Below are 14,586 nucleotides of genomic sequence, written 5' to 3' on the forward strand. Positions count from 1 at the left end.
ATGGGGTAGGTTCACTCAGAGAGGTATTTTTACCCGACAGAGTTACAGGGGTGAGGGAGCTATGCCTGGTGTGTCACCCCACAGCAGACACAAACCCAGATAGCCAGTCCCAACCCAGTTCATCCCACAGGAAATCTCCCCACACAGTTTCATAGTCTTCCATGCCTTCTCCAGATTCCCAGTCACCTGCCCTACCTGTTCCACCTGCTCCATACGTATTTCTAAGAAGTAACTACCTCTTTTTATCATTTTTATCTTGCTTTATTGCAGGCCTTACTGACTTTATTCTCTCACCTCCACCTCCAAAGCTTAGTGTCCTGTCCTAGATGGTGAGGAGGGTGGCCACCAGTCTCACTGTGAAGGATAGTGTCTTGGTAGAAATGCTATGGCTCCACTGATCATGGGAGGTTGCAGCAGCCTGGAAGGTGATTACACAGAAAACATGGGGTCTGGGCATGCCTTCAAAGGCCTAGTAACTTACAAAGATTCCCTTCCATAAGGGTTCTTGATGAGGTCTTTGGAAGGAAGTTGAGGACAGAGGACAATGTGCCAAGGCACTTCGATGATCCTTGTGGGTCCCTTCTAACTCAGAATATTCTGTGACTCTGAAATGCTGAGGCTGTTCTGGTGGCTGAGAAAGCATATAGTTGGGGAAATGTCACAATCCAGCTGTGGTGATGCATAAAATTTCCTTCCTGCCTTCGTAGGCAGTTCACAGCATCATGGGAGAGCACTTGAAGGGAGCGTTAGGCATTACTTGCAGTGGTGATAGTGCTTAGATTAGGTAGTGGCATTTTCAGGTTTTCAGATGAAACTTAAAATATCACAGCTGGCAGCATTTCCAGCATCAGTTACTAAAACTACTGTGGCAAACTGAGTTTTTGCTTCTCCTTGCTGCATTGAATAAATTGAATTTCCTTCAGCTTGCCAGATGCTGAATATTCAAGACCAGACTTCAAAAGTCATGTTTCTGTCAGAGTAGCACCGACACTAAAAATCTTCTGGCTAATATATGAAGTAACTTCACCTTTTTGTCCTCAGCCATGATTTCCCTGTCTCCAAATGCTGCAACTACATGGTACCAGCAGTTGGTACCACATGAACTACCAGTAGTCTTTCATACTTGAAGTAGCTATATGTCACTGCTAGAGGTTTTGTATCATTAAAATACACTCTGCCATTCTTTGGTGTGTGAGGACCTATGAATATGCATTATTCAAAAAAGAAAAAGCTCTTCCAAGACGTGGCTAGGCTTAGCAAGTTTCTTGCTTTCCCTTCTGGAAAGTAGAGGGGACTTGCACCATAACCATGACTCAAAGCAAGCATTCTCAGTGATGTTGTCTGATGCACTGCATTTAGCAAGCGAAACTAATGCAAAACTCTGAGTTGCATGAAGTCACAGAACATTCCTGTCACACAGCTTCTGCAGTTTCTCTGTTGCCAATGTCTGCAACGTTTTTTTCCACTATGTAAATATTTGGTCGGTGGTTTTTTTTGTATAAATACTTGCACTGCCTTGGCAGTGTTTAAATTCACTGGAAGTAGGTACTGCCATACTGAAGGCAATGGAAACACATTTTGATGTCATGTGAGGAAGTTCAGTTTCAGATCACGAGTCCTTTCCTGAGTGTGATCTATGTGGAGCCTATGGAGTTATTCCTGCCTGGCAGAAGAACTCCATTAGAATACGATGCTATTACAAGCTCCTTTTTACCTTCACTGTGATCTCAGAGGGACACTCTTTTGTATTCTCTCGGACTTCCTTACGAAGTAATTTATCTTTGCAGAGCTTGTCCTGCTCTTTGGAAGGCAGAGGGTCTTATAATTAAAACTGTGACTAGGAACTGTTCTGGGGAAAGATATATGCCTATAAAATACTATTTTAAAAAAAAAAGTCTATAGAATATGTTGTCTCCCTCTCTTTTTAAAAGCACTTATCATGGTGAATAATTAATATGATCTGGGAGCACACAGCAACTTTTATCTGAAGTCTCCTCTTCCAGGCAGAGGTAAGCGTTCTAATAACAAAAGCAGGAATGAAGCATTCAGAAGCTTAATTTGGGACAGATAAAGCTGTGCAGGTCAGAGAGGATGCCACAGGAAGTAAAAATGGTTTGGGAGAAGGAAGCAGCCCCTGGAAACAATGAAGAATCTCCCTTATGAGTGTCTTTCACAAGGGAGAAAAAATGGCAAGTGAAATGCTGAGTGGAATTAGAGCAGTCCTCAAGTCCAGGACCTAGAAGTTCAGAGCTATATGTCACTGTAGGCAGAAAGCACTTATCTATCTGCACAGCACAGATAGCTGTCTGTATGTGAGCTGGGTTCTTCAGGTATAGCTAGGCATCTTGGAAGTGCCTGAGCTTATTGCTTTCCACATGCGGGAACATCATTTTGACAAAGGAACCTGGAAATTGAACCATAAAACGTATTTGTTGAAATGCAGAAATGAGCTTTTCCCAAATAATATAAATTGCAAATGGGCATGAAGGGGAGCTGATTTTCTACATGACTGAATATCCAGTTTCAGGAGACTAAAGAAGATGAAGCTTTTGCTGGGTAACAGGATCCTGACAGAAGCTTGTAGTTCGTGAACACCGTGGTGAACCTTATGTTTCATATGGCCTTGTTGTCTATGAATCAGCATGCTACAATCTGTTAGGCTTTTTTTTTGGTTGGTTTTTAAACTCACAGCAATGCTGATGCATCAAGTTAGCTTTTATATCTAACACAGCTTCCTAATTGAAAGAGTAAAGAACTTCTCTCCTCTACCAGGGATTTGCACAGAGATGAAACATGCCAACAAAGCAGATAAGCAGATGCTTTCAGTGAAGTGTCAAGGCTATGGAAGGATTATCTCTCTCTACCTAAATCAAATACATTGCTGTGAAATAGAGTTCTTTGTATAAATACTGAAGTGTAAACTAAAGGCTTCCCTCATGTGCAAAGTAGCCTAAGTGCAAAGTTAACTTAGCTCCATTCGCTTGACAGGACTTCCTTAAGGCTTTATTACACTCCTAAACTGAAATTCTCTTTTATGGACCCCTTCCATGGTAGTAGTGACAGATGGAACTAGATATTCCATGTTGGGGCCCCCTGGTGGTCTAGTGGTTAGGATGCGGCGCTTTCACCGCCGCGGCCCGGGTTCGTTTCCCGGTCAGAGGAGTCCCCCGGGCAGATGGAGCTCGTCAGCCCTGTAAGGCCATCCATCTAAGAGAAGGTCACTCTAAACAAACCTACGTCCTGAGGACCTCACTGCCACCGTCCAAGCTTGCTCGGCCCCGGCAGATGAACCTTAGGATTAAAGGGTGGGCTCAGCTCAGCGCACGCTGTGTCTCACCTAAAAAATCCACTGCGCAGGCTCGAAGGGTAAAGACCTTTCCCAAATCTTCGTTCGCGAAGACTGGCCATACATTCCATGTTATATTCTACTACCTGGTCAAATCGGTTAGCTATCTTTTGGGAGTGGTCCTTGGCTTATACTATCTCCCAAACTGTGCCTAGGAACTGTGAGAAAAAGTGGAAGTCAGACAATGCCAAATACATTCCAGAGACCCTTCTAATGTTTAAGAGTAAAGATGATCTCAGTTCCTGTGCCTGGGAACACTCCTCAGCATCATTCACTTTCTAGAAGAGAGGTCTGTGTGTGAGTTCATTTTGTATGACCTACAAATGTATGTTTTTAAGAGAGGCTAGGGTTACACACAACATCTGCAGTGAAATTTGAAACAGTTTTCTCATTCCTTGCTGGCTATTTAAGTGGTTTACTACTGTCTCTGATGCCTAGCTCTCAGCCTAAACTTCTGTGAAAATGCAAACGGATGTAGAAACAGAGGAAGAGGCTTTTGTTAGCAAAGAATCTACAACTCCTTACTAATGCCAGACGGTTTTTGAAGGAAAGTTTATAGTGCTCATTATTAGATGGATGGGCATACACACTGGGATAGCCTCTTCTTTTTCCTAACAAAGCTAATCCATGGATCAGTTTCGGATGATTGTGTTTATTTTTTCCACATTGTTTTGGCTTCCGTGAAGATCTGCTTTAAAAAAGAAGTAAGGTTAAGTACAATTAAGAGCTAATCTAACTTTTCCTGGTAATAGGTACAGGGAAATAGGGAATCTTGAGAAAAGCTAAAGGTGAATTGTAGTGAAGCCACAAATTAAATATACACTTTATCCATTATATTCACAGCCTTCCTACAGGAATGTACATATGTTAAAGTCGTCTCAGGAGGGCTGTGATGTTATTCCTTGCTAGCAGCAACATCATGCTGTGAATTACAAGTAAAAACATAATTAAAGTGGAATATGAAACTACGTGGTTCACATAGGGCTGTTGTACATATAATATCAAGATTTCTCTGGACACACCTAGGAAATACCACGAAATATAGAATTAACATACATTTATATCTAAGAGTTATTTTAAATGGATCACCTACTTGTATATATAAACATATTTTAATTGTGTTTTTCTGTACAGAAATTTAAGAGAGTTAAGCATACTTGCATGTCCTTAGCTGTGTGAAGTTATGGTTTATTTATTCTCCAACACCTTCAGTGCTCTAGACAAAAAAGCATGGCTTGTCTTCAATTCACTTCTGGGGGCATTAAACTATGCCAGTACACTGCAAAGAAAGTTTGAAATATCTTTGCTTTTACCCAAGATGTGATATAGAGATGAAAATGTTTCTATGTGCAGCATGTGTTGGTGTTTATATTCTGACTCAATTCCATGGCAAAATTTTCATTAATTTCACTGAAGCTAATACACCAGCCAGGGGATCATTTGGAAACAATAAAAAGAATACAACTGAAATTATTAAATCCAGTTTGATTCGCCTCATCTGGTATCCACCTTACCTTACAGTACGATTTGATAAATATCAGGACTGTTAATTTTAATTAAAATAAACAGATCCATGTAGTTAGAGAAGTTGCATTATTTGTAATTCTGAATAGCTATCACTTCTGCTAGAGTGGGTTTATAACTGCAGCAATCAAAAGCCCATTTAACATTAGGTGTTCATCCCTTTAAAAAACTTGGTTTGGAGATTCTGTGTTGAAATCTCACTAATTTGGATGAATTTAGATAGGTCTAAATGCTCCAAGTCCAACATACATAGTCAGGTTCCAGTCTGGTAGCCAAATATCACTTTAGCATGGTGCACACAAGTACCCTGCCCATTTTACTCTGAGATCAGACAAAAGAGTGGTCCACAAAACCCCTGAGGCTTGTGGCAAACCTCTGAAGCATGGCTGCAAGGACTACAAGGGGTGAAAGTCTTTTGTCAGGTGACTTAAAATCAGCTTACACTCTGCTAGTTGAAAAACCTCTAAGTTAGCATGTCTGAGCAGTAAGTAGGAACCTCCTGGTCCCTCCATATTTCCCTGGGTCCAAAAGTAGAGTTTTTGATAACTATAGCATATAGGTATGTGTGTGAAACACAGTGATGGCTTTGGCCGTAGAGAGTTGACAGGGAGGGTTCAAATGTTGTAGTAGAGTAAGTCTCATTGGTAAATTGTAAGCATGTGTGCAATTGTGAGCAGGATTGAAGCCAAAGTCAGGAAAAAGGCATGATTTCAGAGATCTCACTATGGCTGCATATACTGTAATGAGAAAAGCAATTTAGACCATGGAAGTTAAGGGGTTTTATTGACGAGGTAGATCATGTTGTACTGTTCCCATGTGGTTCTATCATCAGCCAGCTAACCTAGCTAGCAGCAAGTGTAACTCAGATGGATTTAATGAGATATATTTAATAAGTACATTCACAACCAGGTTCAACACACAGGATTTTTTGTTTTCCCCAGGCTTCTGACAAAGCCTGTGACCAGCTGTGAAAGTTAATTGTATGTTACGTTGTAACTGTCTGGGGCTGGCAGAAAACCTTTATCCTATGGTATATTTTTGTCCCTTGGCAGCAACACAGAAGGAAGGAAGTTTGAATTTCATTTTCCCCTGGTTTGATGTATAACTAGTATGGCAATGTGTTGGGACATGTTTTTATGTTGCAGGGAGTTCTAGATGTGCCCTTTAACATTTTGTCTTTTTGCTTCCATAAAGTAAAATACAGATTCTCAAGGGTTCATTCTCATGTAGCCCAGATAAATCCTACAATAGTGCTTGACTAGTTTGCCACTGCATTAAACACTGAAGGAAGTTTTCTATATTCTTTTATACCCTTGAAAGAGCTTGTTTTTCTCATTCAAGACATCACTTGGATTTTTTTCTGCTCTGCCTTTGCACACTTTATCATTCCTTTATTAATACCAGTTAAGTGGCTGGAGGTATTTACATTCTAAGCCATCCTGTTTAGCTTTTACTGTTTGAGCTATTTGAAATCATAGTGTTTTGAGTGGTCTGCTCCAACAGCATTTATGACAATAAAATTATTTATTACAATCAGATGATTTGTACAGTCTTCTTCTCTTTGGCTTTGTGTGTAGTCCCTGATGCAGCTTCCTGGGGACTACATAATCACATCAAAACCAGAGAGCACTTAATGTTTTTTCATGGAGCTTTTATTAAGAATGTGCTCGGGCATTCCTTATCTCATGGTGGGTTATGGGTTTGTTTCTTTGCTCCTGCAAGCCCATAGATTGGCATGTCTTGCCAGAATGAATGGGTATGAATGGATCGAGTGGAATGGGCATGTTGGAGGATTCATTTCCTTGTGTTTCAGAGGCATCTGTTTTTTCTTTCGTCAAATCAACATTTTATCATCAAAAGCAGAGATATAATCTTCTTTTCCTGCTTCCCAATGTTCCTAATAAATCAAATATTTTTGTGAAGGCAAGTTAAATATTTGCAAAATGGTAACTACAATAGCATGATTTGAAAATTAAACACTAATTGAACTGCATGCCCTTAAATGAAGAATTTTAAGATATTTTCTTGTGAAAGTCTCCATTTTAATGAGGTTCCATGCAGAGGATATCCCTCCTTGGTCTAACCTGGTTTACAAAACTTATATTAATTAATCTGGTGAAGCATTAGGAATAAAAAAGAGAAGGCATCTCAGAGAAGCAGGAGCTCTGCCTGGAGGTGACATAAGTTTATAGGATATGGGAACTTCGGGTCAAATTGGCCCTTTCAGCATGGAAATAGGTGCCTCAGGCTGAGGTCATCAGCACTGTGGGTACCTTGGTACCCCTCTGCAGTCCAAGTCCTGCACATAGCTCTATCCAAATTCCAGGTGTAAACCTACTGTGGCTGGTCAGGAGCCAGAGGATGGTGTCTTTGAGGGATTTCAGGGGAAGTGGAAGGGTATGAAAAGTGAAGGCAACAAAGTCAGCGGGAAAAGGCTGTGAGACTCACAGGACCTGTGCTTTCAGTGTACAAACACAGTACTGACAGATGAGAACTGCCTTGTATTTGCATGCAGGCATGGAGCAGGGGTTTGCAGTCCAGCAGCAGGGGGAAACTTTACAGGGCCACTTACAAAATTGTTTTTAGTGGGACAAATTTAAAGCTCCTCAAGCACAGCCTTCCTTTGAGTAGATAAGTATGCAAACCTGATGGATTGGATAGAAATCTTTCTTTTTGCACGGTCCTAAGAGTGCCTACAGCCTTTCAGCAGGTGGCACTGGCACTGTCTCTCCCCGACTGAAGTACTCCCAGGAAATATGCTCCAGGGAAGTGCAAATTCTTCTTTAGCGTCTGCAAAGATATCTTGAAAGGGTCATTATCTCCACTGGATAGGGATCAAGCACACTACAGAGCTACCTATCTTTGATGTCCACCTGGAAGCTTTGACCAATACCGGACTTGCTCAAATTCTTGTAGATAAAGTGAGCTTTTGCAAAATCACATCTACACTGGCTGTGGACATAACCTTGATCTGGATTCAACCTGCACACCTGATTGCCTCAGCTTCTTAGTTATAGAGTATAACTCCAACACTTATCAGGTGGGTTGGAGTAAGTTTGTTTAAAATTGTGAACTGGCATAAAATGTTAAGTAATTTATATGGTCACGGAGAATTTAACCTCCAAGTTAGCTTTAGAAACAACAGTGAGCTAAGCAAAAAACTGAAAATAAAGAAGCATATTGGGTGTTTCTACTTCTTAAATCCTGTGAAATATATGAATAAGTACCATCAAGAAATTACAGAATTGTTTTGTAATATAATAGCACTATGACCCTGTAAGATAAACCACAAAGTGGCATTAAAAACTGAATCATCTAGGAGAAAAAAAAATCATCCATCTGATTTCCTAATGAGGTCTTGCAAAAAGAACCCTATGTAACCTTTACTCAGTAGGTACCAAACCTGCAAAAATATTTGTACATCCAGTGCCCACAATACTGTATAAATATTATATATGGGCAAATGATATAGTACATACCATAGAAAAATTACTTTCCTTCCATATATTTCCTACTACTAGATCTTTTCACAAAATTTCAAGTTCCAGAATGAAAAGCCAAATAATATAAAATACATATGTAATTAAATATTAAAAAAAAATTTCTTTCTTGAGTTACATATTCAGAGTGGGTTTCTTATAAATTCCAAAAATGGACTGATTTTTATTTTAGTGCTCTGCTTCCTGTATTAAATGAGGGAAGGAGAAGAGTCACCATAACAACTGTTCTACCACCAAGAAAAGCAGCATTTTCTTAAAGCAATACATCTATCATATAAATATATCTATAAATATATGTTTGGGGCTTATTGTCAGAGATTGGCAGTGATTGCATCAGTGTTTCCACAATAAAAATAAATAAAGAAGCATACCAACATCTTGTGTCCCAGCACCTCTAGTGCCATAATTCCTCCTTCTTTTTATTTTCCTCACCTTATATGCACTTAACCAGGTATAGTAAGTGATATTTTTATATAGCAACACATGTTTCTAATGTTTCTATTTTTCCTTAGCGCAATACCTAAAAAAAAATATTACATGGCACTGACAAAGTTTAGCAGAGAGCAAGATCAGTTTCTTTTGTTCCAAGTGGACCTGAACTGCTTGGACTGTTTGCCTACAAGGAAGAACTGTCCTACTGATCAAGGCATTTTAGGTAAGTGAGTAATCTTAGAGGATGTCAAGGCCTGGAGCTTTGATGTAATGGTAATATCTAATATCACTACTGAGCTTCCTGTGTTAGGGGGGTCTTTACAGATGCTGCATTATCAACACTGCTTCTTTCTTCCCATTATAAAGAAAACAATATTTGATATAAATGAGAAAGCAATCATATTACAGTTGGAGTATTCCCTAGTTCATTCCTAAACTTAAGTATAGTTGGATAAAATAATTACAACACAGCAGTGTTGGTAAACAAACCTAATTTACATATAATGTCTCACTTCGTACATCCAGAGAACTGTCTTAATCCCGTGTGGCATTTTCAATCACAAGATTATGCATGCAATAACAATAGACCTTTCTATCCCTCAAGTCTTTCATTTAGCCTCTGGAGGCAGATAATATCTCATAGCTTGTCAGCGTGACAAGGAAAATGCTCTAATCAAACACTCCTGTGGACCATTATAGAACATAATAACAGGGGCTTTTGATGGCTTTATCAGACATGCATCGGAAGGTTCCCTTTCAAAAGAGGAACAAATTATTTTGTTTTAACTCAAGGCTTTGGGATATACATATATTAAGTACGCTAGAAACTGGGAGTCAGAAAGCAGGGCCAAAACTCTTATGTCTCCCTTGATGCATAATAATGTGGTTTATAAAATATGCTGTTTAAATTGAAATGCTCTCATCATTGATTACCAGGGTTTTCAGCAAGATTTGCAGGATTTGCACTGGGAGCTGGCAGTGTACAAACATCTGCAAATCATATGATAACCTTTGAAGTTTAAAAGCTGCCCAGAGTTGCACCACTTTGGGGGTGATTTTTTCAGGACTTGCAAGAATAAAATAAAGGCAGTGTGGAGGAAGCCGGTGTGCAGGCTCCCTCCAAGGAAAGCCTGAGGGGCCTCACAGGGCAGTGTGGTTCACTTTCAAGCCGCCCTTTTTACTACCTCTTTATTTTTCTCACAGTGTAGTTGAGTTTAGATGGGACCTCTGGAGAGTGTCTTGTCCAAACCCTTTGCTTAAAGCATGATCAGCTAGAACAGGTGCCCCAGATGGTTTTGAATTGAGGTTTGGATATTTCTGATGATGGAGACTTCACAGCCTCTCCTTCAAAGAGATTGGCTATAAACATTCAACTCAGCTTGTCCTCCTGCACAAAAGTGTAGCCTTTTCTACACTGCCAGGTGCTGGCGTTTTTTTAGTCTACACATAAAAATACTACAGACAACCATTGTTTCCAGTTTAACAGTACATGGTTGGTTTATGAAGAATCAGAGACATTGGGTAGTGGTGTTCCTGTTAGAGTCCAGACCACTGGAAAGTTTGCTAGCCAAATTAGCAGAGTGCAACCACAATGCAACATGTCTGTGAAGAAGCTAAGGAGCAATACTGTGAAACTCTGGCATATGTTAAAGTATCTTATACTCACCTGAGAGTTCAGCTTCAAAATACATCACAAGAGACCAGGTTAATGCTGCAGGATGGGTGCACCTGCTTTGAAATCTTACGGGCAAGGTGTGAATGGCACTTCATTTATATCTTGCAAGCTTAACATGCAGATAGTTTTAATAAATCCCTTAAAGGCAACATAGATAACTTTTATGAAATTCATTTAATGTAAGTTCTCATAAATAATTTCCACATGTTGTGCAGTATCTACACATACTGTATGCCATCTGAGCAGACATCAAAATTCTGGGACTGAGCCAACCAGCTGGTGCAGCTGTGGAAGTGATGACAAGGTTAGTGTCACAGCAGAGATGCCAGCCACTACATTTAGTTAGCATGCCCAACAGGTGGATTAATTCACAATTAAGCAACCATCTCTTAGGAATCTGTTCACCTTTTCCTCTGAGCTGAGGGCAGGCGTGATAACCCAGGAAAGAAGAGTGATGGCTTCAAGAAGTACAAATGCCATCTTGAACAACTTAATTAAATAGGGATGGTTTTATTCATTCCACTCACATGAGGCAATATTAACACTGTAATGAAAACGGTAACAATAAGCCATTGTACTCAACAGGACAAGCTAGTCAAGAAAATAATCTCTCTATATCACATTTTGACACTTTTAGAAACATAAATTGGTTATGATTAACTCTAGAAGTGTTGCCTTGTCTTTTGCAAAACAGATGAGTGGATTTAGGAATTAATCCAGCAGAAAGGCAGCCAAGGGCTTTACTCCCGCCAAAAAATACTCCACAAGTTCCTACACATTGCTCTTACACTTGACCTCACCTCCGACTTGCAAGGAGGTCTCGTGCCCCCTCTCCCTCTCTGTTGGTTGTTTTGTTGGGTTTTTTTACTTGCCAGATGCTGTCTAGGTTTGTTAGAAGTTGTTTGCTTGTTTCTGAAATATTAACAAGTGTTGTTCAGGAGTGACATTAAAACCAGCAGTTTGATTTCTGTTGCAGTGCAAAACAGGGCCGTGCTTCCTGGCCCAGCAGGAGTGGACTTGCAGAAGCAGACTGTGACAAGATCTGCTCCATCAGCTGTTCAGCCTGCAGCTCGGTGCTGCGGTCAGGATAAAGCCCACTAGTGGTATCTCCTGAAACAATGCCTCAAAGAAGTCAAAAGCACAGGTAACTGACTAGCTAGCTTTTTATTTTGTATTTTTTATGACTAAATGTGTAAGAGTGATAATACAACCAGAACAGAAAAACACAATACTCTGACTTCTTTAGTCTGACAGAACTTGAAGAAAAAAACCACTCAGTTTGGCTCATTGTCACGTATTTCTCTTTTTAAATAACAAATCATTTCTAAATCCTGTACCAGCTTTGAGCACAGTCAGTGCTTTGGAAGGATCCTTTCTCCAAGAAAACCATTTCTTCAGCACTTGTGGCTTAAGTCTCTTGCTACTCCTGATGCCTATCTATCTTCAAATTTTTTCTGTCCTTTTATTTACCACTATCACTATCACAACTAAATATGATTCAACATGTTTTTGTTCCCGTCCATGAATTATTCTAACATAAAATACCAATTCCAAATCCCAATGTTTCCTTTACTACCTACTGCACAAGAAATGTAAGTTATTCACATTCACCTCTGCTAATGTGACCTATGCTACGGGAAAAAAAGTTCCAAAGATTTTTGATTTTCTCCCTCTGTGACTGCACTGCTTCAATTCTGTCAATAGTGTTTTCTTTTCTGAGGTAGTGCCTTTGATACACAATCTGATTTTTTTATAGCAACTTGTTATTATCATCTTTCTGCTCATATCAACATGGTCTCCAGGGCATTTTCACTGTAAGTTTCTAACACCTTCCCAAAACAGGTTCTAATTTTAAAATAACAAAATGACTCTTTAAAAAATTATTCAGGTGTAGGAAAACCTAATATAATAGAATTGATAAATATGAGTTTGTATAAGGATGAAAAGGAAAATTACGTTAACAGCATTCGCTTTTGCAAATTTTGTCTGCATTCATGTTTCCCAGGGAAACGTTACTGTTTTAAGTGCAGGAATTCATCTTTTTATGAAATTTTAGTGATACATACGACAACTGACACTTAAAGAGTATCTATCACCCAGCCCAAAGGAGCTATTTTTGTCCTGAACCCTGCAATCAGTAAAGTTTTATGGCTTCTAGTCCTGAATTTATTTTTCACTTTCTCCTTGAGGGACAACAAATATAGCCTTATTACCAAGAGGTGTAGCCTTTCCTTGGTGTGACAGATAAAGAATTTAATCATTTGCCTTGAGGCTGTGTCAAACATTATTGTCGTGTTGACAATGAAATGTGAAATGGGTCCTCAGAGCACTAATTTTATTTTACTTATTTGTTTGAATTGGCAAGGAATGACAATAGAAATAGCTAGGATTTAAACTTAAATAACAAACTAAGCAAATAAACTGCCCTTGTGTCACTGGGAGAGGAACTATTTCCAGAAAGCTTGCATGTCAATACAGAGGAGAAGGGGACAGATCTGAAGGTAGGAGGGCCCTGTAACTTTCTCATGGAAAAGGTCCTGTTCAAGGGTCTTAACCCTATAATTAGTTCACTACAGAGAAATATTTCTACTTCTCAAAGCTGAAATGGGCACCCAGTTCCTTCAATCAGTGTTTTGTGCACAGCAGCACGTACACTACTTACACAGGGACTGGTCTGTGAGGCTGGATCTTGCCTCAGCTCTGTCTCTGGGTCTTTGCTAGCCGTCAATATGCATAGATAAAATAGTTGTGACACATCTCTGGATTAATGATACAAAAATGATGCATTTTGGTTTCCAGGAGATGTGCTTGAGCTGCCCCACTGGCCTGCTGAGGTTTACAAAGAATGATTGGTAGCTTTTCAGACACCATGGCCAGTTGTGCTCCTCCCAGCCTTTTCCTCCTTCCCCTCTCCTTACCTGATGCTTGGAGGTAAGGTAGGGTTTGCCAGCTTCTTGGGTGTTTGAATGCTTTACACCTCTATATTTCAAACTTTTGCAAAAAGCTGCTGAAGTTTTCACAAATATTGAGCCCTATGTTCAGTGTGAGTTGAGTTTCCTGCTAGAAGGAACGTTTCGCTTGGCTGTTTCTGCAGTCATTTGGGATAAAAGACTTCACTGAGAGGGAAAGCTGCTTCAAAAGGCACGCAGTTACTCCTTTGGGGGCATTGCTATATGAAATAGTGTCAAAAAAGAGCAACAGATCCTATTCAAGCAGGCCCTGGGCTCAGAGTCAAAGAGCAACCATAGCTTTGGATCAAACCAGAGCACTGAGTTGGAACATAGCCAGGTCCAGGAAAAAAAAGTGTTGCCTACAAATCTAGATCTGAGCATCATAGCTCAGAGCCTCTGAACACACGCTTAGGATTCACTGCATTACAAGCAAGAGGGTTATAAGCAAGTGGCTGCAGGCTGCTGCTGAGGGCACTGGGGCATGTGCTGGCAGAGGGTCACGCACTGGCGGCAGTGGAGGCTGCCACCCTACAAGAGCACTTCGTGCACAGGGCCTTCCTTGTTAATTTACACACATGTGCAAATGCAAGGATACCACTTCTGGGGCAGGAAGCCCTTGAGTCAGAGATTTCTGGAGGTAACACTGAGGGAGTGCCGCGGGAGGTATTGCTGCCTTCGCCTCAGTCCTGTACCCTCCCAAGTCAGCTGCTACCGGTCACCTCTGGAAATCAGACAGTGGATCAGGTGAAGCTTTTGTCTCTCTTGGTATTGCCAGCCTTAAATGTTGAAATGCAAATGCATCATTTAATATATAAATGCAAAAGAGCAGCACTGGTATAACAAAGAAGGTATACCAGTGCCAATTTCACAGGCTCTGAAATACTATTTTGCTCTACTTTTTTAGGGATTTAGGGGATTCTGAGTCTCAGAATTTGTCCCTCTTCCAGCCCTTTTTGGTAGCCTCCTTCCCATGAGAAGTGAGAGTGAGCTGTGCTCCCGTTATCTGAAACTGCACCAGGGCCTGGTGACAGCCCTGGCAAGTCAAAAAAGGTTGGCAGACTTAGCTCGGTACTGGCTCCTGACCCCAGGGTGATCTCACAGGGAGAACTGTGGAGTAGTACTCCCAAAAAAGTAAGATGATATGCATTTTCACACAAT

Source organism: Chiroxiphia lanceolata, chromosome 1, assembly GCF_009829145.1.
Source record: "Chiroxiphia lanceolata isolate bChiLan1 chromosome 1, bChiLan1.pri, whole genome shotgun sequence".
NCBI lineage: Eukaryota > Metazoa > Chordata > Aves > Passeriformes > Pipridae > Chiroxiphia > Chiroxiphia lanceolata.